The sequence below is a fragment of the Prionailurus bengalensis genome, chromosome F2 (genome assembly GCF_016509475.1).
Source record: "Prionailurus bengalensis isolate Pbe53 chromosome F2, Fcat_Pben_1.1_paternal_pri, whole genome shotgun sequence".
NCBI classification, from domain to species: domain Eukaryota; kingdom Metazoa; phylum Chordata; class Mammalia; order Carnivora; family Felidae; genus Prionailurus; species Prionailurus bengalensis.
Window position 1 is genome coordinate 61207620 of NC_057353.1, and position 12772 is coordinate 61220391.

Genomic DNA, 12772 nt, shown 5'->3' on the forward strand with positions numbered 1-12772 from the left:
AGTGCCCACTGTTTTAGGCACTTTTTATTTCACATAATCCTCACAAGACGTTTCAAGTTCTGCACCAATGGCCCAAATTTGTAGTTGAATAAGTAGAGTCTCATGGCAACCCTGGTCTATTTAACTTCAAATACCAGTTTACTTCTCATTTAACCCATTGTTCTCAAATTTGGGTACTAGTGGCAGAATGTCAGGGTTACTCTAATCCACGCAGTAAATAAGATTTACCTTACAGAAGCATCAATGTTACTCAAAGAGTGTGTGGGAGATCCATTACATTACAAATCCATTCCATCCATGCATCCATTTAACTATTTTGTGTTCAGTGGGAAATAAGAACCTGGAGACACATTTCTGTGGGGAGTAAGACCCAGGCATCAGTATTTTTTAAAGTTCCCTGTTTGATTGCCAAGGGCAGCAAGATGGAGAACCTCGGCTGTACATGCTCTGGTCCCTCTTATGTCTCCCACCTTATTTACTATTACTTTCCTCCACTCACTTTGTTCCAATCACTGTCTGGTCTTGCTTCATCTTAAACACCTCAGGCATACTTACACGTCAGAGTCTTTGCTGTAGCTGTTGGCTCTTTCTGAAACATTTTTCGGTACATCCCCTCATCTCTCTTCCCTCCTTCAACTTTCTCTTTGCTCAGAACTTCACATTTTAAATGAGGTCTCCTCTGACCACTCTATCTTTACAACCTGTATCTGTCCTAACATATTCAATTTTAAGTTTGAGTTTCTTCATTATTTGTCTATATGCCAGAATGTAAGCTCTATGAAATCAGAGAAATTTGTTTTGTGCATTCTTGAACTGTAAACATCCTGAATAAATTTAGGGGAATTATCTTAAGACTTTGTAAACTTTTAATGTCATGTTGAACCGTGCTAATATGGTAGCTGTTAGTCACATATGGCTATTGAACATTTGAACTGTGGCTAGTATGAATTCATAAATGTAAAATGCATGCTAGATTTTTAAGATTTAGTAAAAAAAAGTGGAATATAAATCTTAAGAACTAATTACATTCTGAAGTATTGGAGATATATTGGATTCAATGGGTTATTAATTTCATCAATGTGACTACTAGAAAAATTAAAATTACATAAAGGGGCTTACATTCGACAGCACTGATTCATAATTGATTAGGGCTCAGATATATCACAAGTGTTTATTGCTTTAACTTGACAATATTAGCTAGCTTTGTATTCAAATCAGTTATTTCATAAAATCTCATTTTAAAAATTCTTATTTTAGTTACTATCCTATTTACCTTATTAATGGGTTAACTAGAGCTTTCACATGTGCTATTTATATGAGCATTTTAACATTTTGAGAATTGTTGATAGTATTCATTGCATATCTTGTGAATGAATGAGGCTGTCATAGACTTAAGTAGTGGTAACAAGGGAATGTACTGAAATTATAGAATCACCGGGTATTGGAGATGCCCAAGGTGAACTGACATGAATGAAGAGATCAACTGATGGAAGAGATCAAGTGAAGATGTTCATCTCACAAGGTGACCCTGGAAAGAAAAAAATAAGGGTTTTGCTCAAGCATGGACACCTGATTTGCCTGAATCAAAGGGTTATCTCCTTCATAATAAAGATTAGGGGCTTTTCTAATTGCTTTTAGCTAGTTCACAGGATTTTCACAACTCTTAGAGACAGTGAGACTTGATTTTCATTTTATCTTAGAAGTAGAGAATAAAGCTTCTTGAGTTTTAGGCTCCATAATCAAATGAATTTTAGAAGTTGGTTTTCCAGACCCTTGAGCCATTGGTCTTTCTGCTGCACCCTTTTGGTAGCTCTAAGCTTGAGGACAGAAGCCAAGACAGGATTCTACTCTCAAAGTTTCCATTGAGGCATTTTGGTTCCATGTATTTAGTCCCATACTCATGGTTCTGCTATACCTAAAACAAACCATTTCACTTACTTACTGTGCTGAGCCATCTTTTAAGTGTTTATTATTATTTAAAAATTTTTATTTCCCATTGTACTGGAGTTGACACATTAGTTTCAGGTGTACCACATAATGATTTGACAAGTTTATTTTTATGCTATGCTCACCATAAGTGTAGCTACCATGCGTCATCATGTAATGCTACTACAATACCATTGACCATATTTATGCTGTACATTTTCTCCCCATGACTTATTTATTGTATAACTGGAAGCTTGTATCTCCTACTGTCTTTCACCCATTTTGCCCACGCCCCTACATGCTCCCCTCTGGCAACCACCAGTTCTCTGTATTTATGGACCTGTTTCTGCTTTTAGGTTGGTTGTTTATTCATTTGTTTTTTAGATTCTACATATAAGTAAAATCATATGGTATTTGTCTTTCTCCGACTTACTTCACTTCGCATAATGCTAATTCCACCCACGTTGTCACAAATAGCAAGACCTCATTCTTTTTTATGGCTAATACTGTGTGTGTGTCTGTGTGTGTGTGTATACACACCACACCTTCTTTATTCCTCTATCATTGAACACTTGGGTTGCTTCCATATCTTGGCTATTATAAAGCTGCAATAAACACAGGGATGCATATATCTTTTTGAATTGTGTTTCCATTTTCTTTGGGCAAAAACCCAGTAATGGAGTTACTGTTTCATATAGTAGCTCTATTTTTTAATTTTTTGAGGAAATTCCAAATGTTTTTTCACAGTGGCTACACAAATTTACATTCCCACCAATAGTGAAGGAGAGTTCTCCTTTCTGTACATCCTTGCCAACACTTGTTATTTCTTGTCTTTTTGATTCAAGCCATTCTGACAGGTGTGAGGTAATATCTCTTTGTGGTTTTGATGTTGAGCATCTGAGTGATTTGTCTGTTGGCCATCTGTATGTTTTGGAAAATGTATATTCAGGTCCTCTACACATTAAAAAAATGTTTATTTTGAGAGAGAGAGAGAGAACAGGGAAGGGCAGAAAGAGAGGCAGAGAGAGAATCGTAAGTAGGCTCCACCCTGTCAGCACAGAGCCTGATGTGGGGCTCCATACCAGGAACTGTGAGATCATGACCTAGCTGAAATCAAGAGTTGGATGCTTAACTGACAGAACCACCTAGGTACCCCTCATGCCCATTTTTTAATTGGATTGGTTTTTTTTGGTGTTGAGTTGTGTAAGTTCTTTATATATTTTATTTATTTTATTTTAAAATTTTAATTAATTTTTAAATTTCTATCCAAGTTAGTTAGCACATAGCACAAAAGTGATTTCAGGAGTAGATTCCTTAAAGTCCCTTACCCATTTAGCTGATTCCCCTCACACAACCCCTCCAGCAACCCCCTGTTCTCTATATTTAAGAGTTTCTTATATTTTGTCCCCCTCCATGTTTTTATATTATTTTTTTGTTCATCTGTTTTGTATCTTTTTTTTTTTAATTTTTTTTCAACATTTATTTATTTTTGGGACAGAGGGAGACAGAGCATGAACGGGGGAGGGGCAGAGAGAGAGGGAGACCCAGAATCGGAAACAGGCTCCAGGCTCCGAGCCATCAGCCCAGAGCCTGACGCGGGGCTCGAACTCACAGACCGCGAGATCGTGACCTGGCTGAAGTCGGACGCTCAACCGACTGCGCCACCCAGGCGCCCCAACATCTGTTTTGTATCTTAAATTCCTCATATGAGTGAAGTCATGTGATATTTGTCTTTCTCTAACTAATTTCGCTTAGCACAATACCCTCCATTTCCAGCCACATAGTTACAAATGGCAAGATTTCATTCTTTTTGATTGACAAATAATACTCCATTGTGTGTGTGTGTGTGTGTGTGTGTGTGTGTGTGTGTGTACACACACACACAACATCTTTATCCACTCATCCATTGATGGACATTTGGGCTCTTTCCATACTTTGGCTATTGTTGATAGTGCTGCTATAAACATTGGGGTGCATGTGCCCCTTCGAAACAGCATATCTGTATCCCTTGGATAAATACCTAGGAGTGCAATTGCTGGGTCATAGAGTAGATGTATTTTTAATTTTCTGAGGAACCTCCATACTGTTTTCCAGAGTGGCTGTGCCAGTTTGCATTCCCACGAGCAATGCAAAAGAGTTCCTCTTTCTCCGCATCCTTGCCAACATCTGTTGTTGCCTGAGTTGTTAATGTTAGCCATTCTGACAGGTGTGAGGTGATATCTCATTGTGGTTTTGATTTGTATTTCCCTGATGATGAGTGATGTTGAGCATTTTGCATGTGTCAGTTAGCCATCTGGATGTCTTCCTTGGAGAAATGTCTATTCATGTCTTTTGTCCATTCACTGGATTATTTGTTTTCTGGGTGTTGAGTTTGCTAACCTCTTTATAGATTTTGTACACTAACCTTTTATTTGATATGTCATTTGCAAATATCTTCTCCCATTCTGTCAGTTGCCTTTTAGTTTTGCTGATTGTTTCCTTCACTGTGCAGAAGCTTTTTATTTTGATGAGGTCCCAATAGTTCATTTTTGCTTTTGTTTCCCTTGCCTCTGGAGACGTGTTGAGTAAGAAGTTGCTGTGACAAAGATCAAAGAGGTTTCTGCCTGCTTTCTCCTTGAGGATTTTGATGGCTTCCTGTCTTACATTGATGTCTTTCATCCATTTTGAGTTTATTTTTGTGTATGGTGTAAGAAAGTGGTCCAAGTTCATTTTTCTGCATGTTGCTGTCCAGTTTTCCCAGCACCACTTGCTGAAGAGACTGTCTTTATTCCATTGGGTATTCTTTTCTGCTTTGTGAAAGATTAGTTGGCCATACGTTTTTGGGTCTAGTTCTAGGTTCTGTATTCTCTTCCATTGATCTATGTGTCTGTTTTTGTGCCAGTACCATACTGTCTTGATGATTATAGCTTTGTAATACATCTTGAAGTCCAGGATTGTGATGCCTCCATCTTTGGTTTTCTTTTTCAAGATTGCTTTGGCTATTTAGGGTCTTTTGTGGTTTCATACAAATTTTAGGATTGTTTGTTCTAGCTCTGTGAAGAATGCTGGTGTTATTTTGATAGGGATTGCATTGAATATGTAGATTGCTTTGGGTAGTATCAGACATTTTCACAAAGTTTGTTCTTCCAATCCAGGAGCATGGAATCTTTTTCCATTTTTTTGTGTCTTCTTCAATTTCTTTCATAAGCTTTCTATAGTTTTCAGTGTCCAGATTTTTCACCTCTTTGGTTAGGTTTATTCCTAGGTATTTCATGGTTTTTGGTGCAATTGTAAATGGGATCAATTCCTGGATTTCTTTTTCTGTTGCTTCATTATTGGTGTATAGGAATGAAACGGATTTCTGTGCATTGATTTTATATCCTGCAACTTTGCTGAATTCATGGATCAGTTCTAGCAGTTTTTTGGTGGAATCTTTTGGGTTTTCCATGTAGAGTATCATGTCATCTGCAAAGAGTGAAAGTCTGACTTCCTCCTAGCTGTTTTTGATGCCTTTTATTCTTTTGTGTTTTCTGATTGGTGAGGCTAAGACTTCCAATACTATGTTGAAAAACAGTGGTGAGAGTGGACATCCCTGTCGTGTTTCTGACCTTACAGAGAAAGTTCTCAGTTTTTCCCCATTGAGGATATTATTGGTGGGTCTTTCATATATGGATGCTGTATTTCGTCGAATGCTTTCTCTGAATCTATTGAGAGGATCATGTGGTTCTTGTTCTTTTTTTTATACATTGATTGCGTTCTGAATATTGAACCAGCCTTCCATCCCAGGTATAAATCCCAATTGGTTGTGGTGAATAATTCCTTTAATATATTGTTGGATCCAGTTGGCTAGTATCTCCCTGAGGATTTTTGCATCCATGTTCATCAGGGAAATTGGTCTGTAGTTCTCCTTTTTAGTGGGGTCTTTGTCTGGTTTTGGAATCAAGGTAATGCTGGCTTCAGAGAATGCATTTGGAAGTTTTCCTTCCATTTCTGTTTTTTGGAACAGCTTCAAAAGAATAGGTGTTAACTTTTCTTTAAATGTTTGGTAGAATTCTCCTGGAAAGCCATCTGGCCCTGGACTCTTGTTTCTGGGAGATTTTTGATTACTAATTTGATTTCTTTGCTGGTTATGGGTCTGTTCAAATTTTCTATTTCTTCCTGTTTCAGTTTGGTAGTTTATATGTTTCTAGGAATTTGACCATTTCTTCCAGATTGCCCATTTTATTGGCGTATAATTGCTCATAATATTCTCTTATTATTGTTTGTATTTCTGCTATGTTGGTTGTGATCTCTCCTCTTTCCTTCTTGATTTTATTTGTTTGGGTCCTTTCCTTTTTCTTTTTGATCAGACTGGCTAAGAGTTTATCAATTTTGTTAATTCTTTCAAAGAACCAGCTCCTGGTTTCATTGATGTGTTCTACTGTTTTTTGTTTGTTTGTTTGTTTTATTTTGATAGCATTGATTTCTGCTCTAATCTTTATTATTTCCTGTTTTCTGCTGGTTTTCAGTTTTATGTACTATTCTTTTTCCAGGTCTGTAAGGTATAATGTTAGGTTTTATATCTGAGACCTTTCTTCCTTCTTTAGGAAGGTCTGGATTGTTATATACTTCCCTCTTATGACTACCTTTGCTGTGTCCCAGAGGTTGGACTGTGATGTTATCATTTTCATTGGCTTCCATGTACTTTTTAAATTCCTTTTTAACTTCTTGGTTAGCCCATTCATTCTTTAGTTGGCTGTTCTTTAGTCTCCAAGTATTTATCTTTCCAAATTTTTTCTTGTGGTTGATTTCAGCTTTCATAGTGTTGTGGTCTGAAAATATGCACAGTATGATCTCAATCTTTTTGGACTTGTTGAAGGCTGACTTGTGTCCCAGTATGTGATCTATTCTGGAGAATGTTCCATATGCACTTGAGAAAAATGTGTATTCTGCTGATTTATGATGAACTGTTCTGAATGTATCTGTTAAGTCCATCTGGTCCAGTGTATCATTCAAAGTCATTGTTTCCTTGTTGATCTTCTGTTTAGATGATCTGTCCATTGTTGTAAGTGGGATGCTGAAGCTCCCTATTATTATGGTATTATTATCAATGAGTTTCTTTATGTGTGTAATTAATTGATTTATATATTTGGGTGCTACCACATTTGGAGCATAAATGCTTATAATTGTTAGATTTTCTTAAGGGGGTAGATTCCTTAATTATGATATAATGCCCTTCATCATCTCTTGTTACAGTCTTTATTTTAAAATCTAGATTGTCTGATATTACTCTGGCTACTCTGGCTTTCTTTTGGTGACCATTGGCATGATAGATGGTTCTCCATCCCCTTACTTTCAATCTGAAGGTGTCTTTAGGTCTAAAATGGATCTCTTGAACAAAACAACATATAGATGGATCTTGTTTTCTTATCCATTCCATTACTCTATGTATTTTTCTTGGAGCACTTAGTCCATTGATGTTTACAGTGAGTACTGAGAGATTTGAATTTACTGCCATTATGTTGCCTGTAGAGTGGAGTTTCTGGTGGTGTTCTCTGGTCCTTTCTAGTCTTTGTTGCTTTTGATCTTTTTTTTTTTTTTTTCCTCTTTTCTCCCCCCAGAGAATCTCCCTTAAAATTTCTTGCAGGGCTGGTTTAGTAGTCACCAACTCCTTTAATTTTTGTCTCAGAAACTTTATCTCTCCTATTTTGAATGACAGCCTTGCTGGCCTGCCAAGTTTCTGTGGATAGGTCTGCTGTGAACCTGATTTGTCTTCCCTTGTAGGTTAAGTCCCTTGTAGACTTTTGTTTCCCTTGCTGCTTTCATGATTCTTTCCTGGCCTGAGTATTTTGTGAATTTGACTATGATATGCCTTGTTGATGGTCGGTTTTTGTTGAATCTAATGGGAGTTCTCTGTGCTTCCTGGGTTTTAATGTCTGTGTCTTACCCCAGGTTATGGAAGTTTTCTGCCATGATTTGCTCACATAGGCCTTCTACCCCTTTTTCTCTCTTCATTTTCTGGGACTCCTATGATTCTGATGTTATTCCTTTTCAATAAGTCACTGAGTTTTCTAATTCTTATGTCGTGCTCTTTTGCCTTAGTCTCCCTCTTTTTTTCTGTTTCATTATTCTCCATAAGTTTGCTCTCTATTTGGCTGATTCGCTGTTCTGCTTCATCCATCCTTACCGCTGTGGCATCCATTGGAAATTGCAACTCAGTTATAGCATTTTTTATTTCATCCTGACTAGCTTTTACTTCATTTATCTCTGCAGAAAGGGATTCTAATCTATTTTCAACCCCAGCTAGTAGTAGTATTATAGTGATTCTAAATTCTGGTTCAGACATCTGGCTTGTATCTGTGGTAAGTCCCTGGCTGTCATTTCTTCCTGTTCTTTTTTCTGGGGTGAATTCCTTCATTTAGTCATTTTGAAGGAAGAGAAGGAAGTAATAAAGTAACAATAAAAATAAAATTAAAATTAAAAAGTGAAAAAAACATAAAAAATCAAATAAAGGATGCTAGATCCTAGGTGTATTTGGTTCCTTATCTGGGGAAAGATAAGAAAAAAAAGGGAAAAAATTCATTTGAAAAAATGAATACAATAAATAGAATAAAATGAAATGATGAAAGTAAATTAGAATTTAAAAAATTTACAAAAAAGTAAAAAATATAGTAGAAAAAAATTAAAGAAAAATCTTTTTAATAAAAATGGGAAGTAAAAATATTTTTTTCTTTCTGTATTCAAGAATACAAAAAGAAAAAAATTGAATAGATGGATCAGCAAACAGAATGAAATACGATTGAACTTCCATCCAGTTTCCCCTAGAAGTCAAAATACGAAGCACTTTATAGTCTGTAAACTAAGCAGAGGGGAGACTTGTGGGGTTCCTCAAGAGTGAGGTTGGCCTAGCTGGGCATGGCTTAGTGTAACGGCTTCATTCTCCACTAGAGGGTGCTGCTCGGCTTACTGGGGTGGATTGTTGTGGCACGTGTAGGCATGTATGCACATATGCAGGAGGGGTGAAAATGGCACCACCCAGCTACCCAGTCTCTAGTTCAGAACTCTGTTCTCTCCCTAACTAGCAATCAAGCACCCCTCCTTTTTCTCCGGCTTCCGTCCACTCATCACTACTTCTACATTGTCTGTGACCAAGCCATCAGCCTGCCAGGCGGCACCTCCCTCCCTCTGGGGGAGGGTCTTGCTGAGCAATGACCAGGTGCTCGCCTGCCCCCAGCAACATTCCCCAGACCATGCTGCTGGCAATCCATGCCCAGAGACTGCGGCTGGATGCCAGCCACTCCAGAAAAAGTTTGCATGATCATGTAGCAGCAGCACTTCAGGGATTATGGTAAATCTCAACACACATCTGGCACCAGCCTTCCCCCTTAACATCCTTGTTCCAATACCAGCAAATGTGGTTGTTCTCTGGGGTCCACTGGGACCTTTGTTTGAGGGGAGGCCACACACAGCCTCTACCAAATGTCTTCCCAGAAGGGGAACTGCCACTCTCATTGTGGCCCAAGGACTCCTTGGACCTCCCTCTCCATACCTGGAGTTTTGCCCTTCCCACCAGGGCACTGCCAGGTGTCCAGCTGTGGAGTTTCAGACTCTGCACTTCCCCTGTTTATAGAGTCTTAATGGAATTTAAACCCTCTCCTTTCTCCCATTTTAGTTCAATCCCTGCGACTGTTGCCACTCTTCCACTTTTCTCCAGCTGGTTTCGGGGTGGAAGGTGCTTTTCCCATACTCTCCCCCAGTGTCTGTCCTCTCTCCACAAGCAAAAACAGCTCCCTATCCTCCATGGCTTCTCTCTCCCCCATTCATCTCTCTGCACCATATACCTGATGAGTTCTGTGGTTCAGGTTGTACAGATTGTTGTGTTAATCCTCAAATCAGTTTTCTCAGTGTGCAAGATGGTTTAGTGTTGATATGGCTGCATTTCAGGGACTAGAGATGCAAAAAAAACCTTCCATGCTGTTCTACCATCTTGGCCCCTCCTCTCATTCTTTATGTATTTTAGATGTTAACCCTTTTTTGGATATGTCATTTGGAAACATCTTCTCCCATTCAGCAGGTTGCCTTTTTGTTTTGTTGATGGTTTCCTTTGCTATGCAAAGTCTTTTTAGTTTGGTGGAGTCCAATAGTTTATTTTTAATTTTGTTTTCCCTTGCCTAAGGAGACAGATCTAGAAAAATTTGCTAAAGCTGATGTCAAAGAGATTACGACCTATGTTTTCTTCTAGTTTTATAGTTTCAGATTTTACATTTAGGACTTTATCCATTTGAGTTTATTTTTGTGTATGATGTAAAAAATCGGTCCAGTTTGAATTTATTTCATATAGCTGTCCAGTTTTCCCATCACCATTTATTGAAGAGACTATCTTTTTCCCATTGTATATTCTTGCCTCTTTTGCCATAGACTAATTGATCATAAAATGGTGGGTTTATTTCTGGGCTTGCTATTCTGTTCTGTAGATATATGTGTCTATGTATTTATGTCAGTACCATACTATCTTGATTACTACAGCTTTGTTATATATCTCAGAATCTGGAATTATGATATCTCTAGTTTTGTTCTTCTTTCTCAAGATTGCTTTGGCTATTTAGGTGTTCCGTGCTCCCATATAACTTTGAAGATTGTTTTAGTTCTTTAGTTGGTATTTTGATAGGGATTGCATTGAATCTGTAGATTGCTTGGGTAATATAGACATTGTAATGATACTATTTTTCTAATCCATTGTAACAGTATTCTTCCAATCCACTATCACAGGATATCTTCCCATTTGTGTCATTCTCAATTTCTTTCATCAGTGTTCTACAGTTTTCAGAATATAGGTTTTTCTCCTCCATAGTTGAATCTATTCCTGTGTGTTTCATTCTTCTTGATGCAACTGTAAATGGGATTGTTTTAATTTCTCTTTCTGTTACATCAGTATTAGTGTATAGAAATGCAACAGATTTCTCTATATTAATTGTTTCCTGCAGCTTTACTGAAGTCATTTGTCCATCCTAATAATTTCTGGTGGATACTGTGGGATTTAGTAAGTCCTATCTCCAAAATAGATCAAGAACATTATGCCCTGAGTGTGTACTTAAGGGTGTGGTAAAGCAAAAGAAAAGAATTTTTGGTCACAGAAAGGTCCTCATGGTAGATCTGTCCAATATGGCATTAGTCTGGATCACATATAAATTTGCTGAGACTTGTTTTGTGGCTTAACATGATCTATCCAGGAGAATGTTCCATATGCAACAGAAAAAAATGTATATTCTGTTTTGGGATGGAATATTCTATATATATGTTAGGTCCGTCTGGTCTAATGTGTCACTCAAAGACAGTTTCCTTATTTTCTGACTGAAAAATCTGTCCATGGACATGTGGAGTATTAAAGTCCCCTACTCGTGTTATTACTGGTAATTTCTCTGTATATGTGTTAATATTTGCTTTATGTATTTAGGTGTTCCAATGTTGGGTGGATATTTTTTGTTATATCCTCTTATTGGATTGGCTCCTTTATCATTAGGTAATGGCTTTAGTCTCTTGTTACAATCTTTGTCTTAATGTGTATTTTGCCTGATATAAGTATTGCTGACCTGCTGACCTGCTACCCTGGCTTTTTTTTTTTTTTTTTTTTTTGCTTTCATCTGTATGAAATATCTTTTCATACCTTCACATTCAGTCTGTATGTCTTTGGGTCCGAAGTGGGTCTTTCTGTAGGTAGCACATAGATGGGTCCTGTGTTTTTAAGCCATTCCACTCTGTGTCTTTAGAATGGAGCACTTAGACCACTTACATTTAAAGTAATCATTATTAGGTATGTACTTATTGGCATTTTGTTAATTGTTTTCAGGTTGTTTTTGTAGTCTCTTGCCTTTTTTTAAAAATGACTTTCTGTAGCGTTATGTTTGGCTTTATTTTTTTGTGCATCTGTTATTGGTTTTGGGTTTGTGGTTACCATGAGTTTCATAGTACGTAGCAATCTCTATTAAGTTATTGTCATTTTGCTTCAAACATATTCTAAAATAATTTTTTGCTCACTTCTCCACATTTTTATGTCATGTTTTTGTATCTTTTTCATATTTTTATTATGTCTAATTATGGACTTTTCCTCTTAGAGAAGTCCCTTTAACATTTGTTTTAAGGCCAATTTAGTGGTGATGTGCTTTTAACTTTTATTTACCTGGGAAAGTCTTTGTCTTTCAATTCTGAATCTTGCTAGGTCAAACATTCTTGGTTGTAGGTTTTTTCCTCCCAGCACTTTGAATATATCATTCCACTCCCTTCCGGCATGAAAATTTTCTGCTGAAAATTTAGCTGATAACTTTATGGGGTTTCTCTTGCATATAATCTTTTGCTTCTCTCTTACTGTTTAAAGAATTCTCTTTATCTTTAATCATTAACATTTTAATTATTACATGTTGTGGTGTGGATCTCCTTGGGTTCATCTTGTTTGGAACTGCTTCCTGAACCAGATATCTGTTTCCTAGGTTAGTGAAATTTTCAGCTGCATATTTAAGTTAGTTTTCCTCCTTTTTCTCTCTCTTCTCCTTCTGGGATTTCTATAATGTGAATGTTCTGTTGATGTTGTCCAAGAAATCACTTAACATATCTTTATTTTTAAAAACTCTTTATGCTGTTCAGCTTGGGTGCTGACTTCCATTACCCCATTTTCTAGATTGCTAATCTGTTCTTCTGCATCTGCTAATCTGTTCATTCCGTCTAGTGTACTTTTCACTGTTATTGTATTCAAATCTAGTTGTCTCTTTTTTCATATTTTCTACCTCTTTGTTGCAACTCTGAGTTCTTCCACTCTTTTCTCCAGTCCAGAAAGCATTTTTATGATCACTTAACTCTTTATCAGGCATATTGCTTATCTGTTTCATTTAGTTCT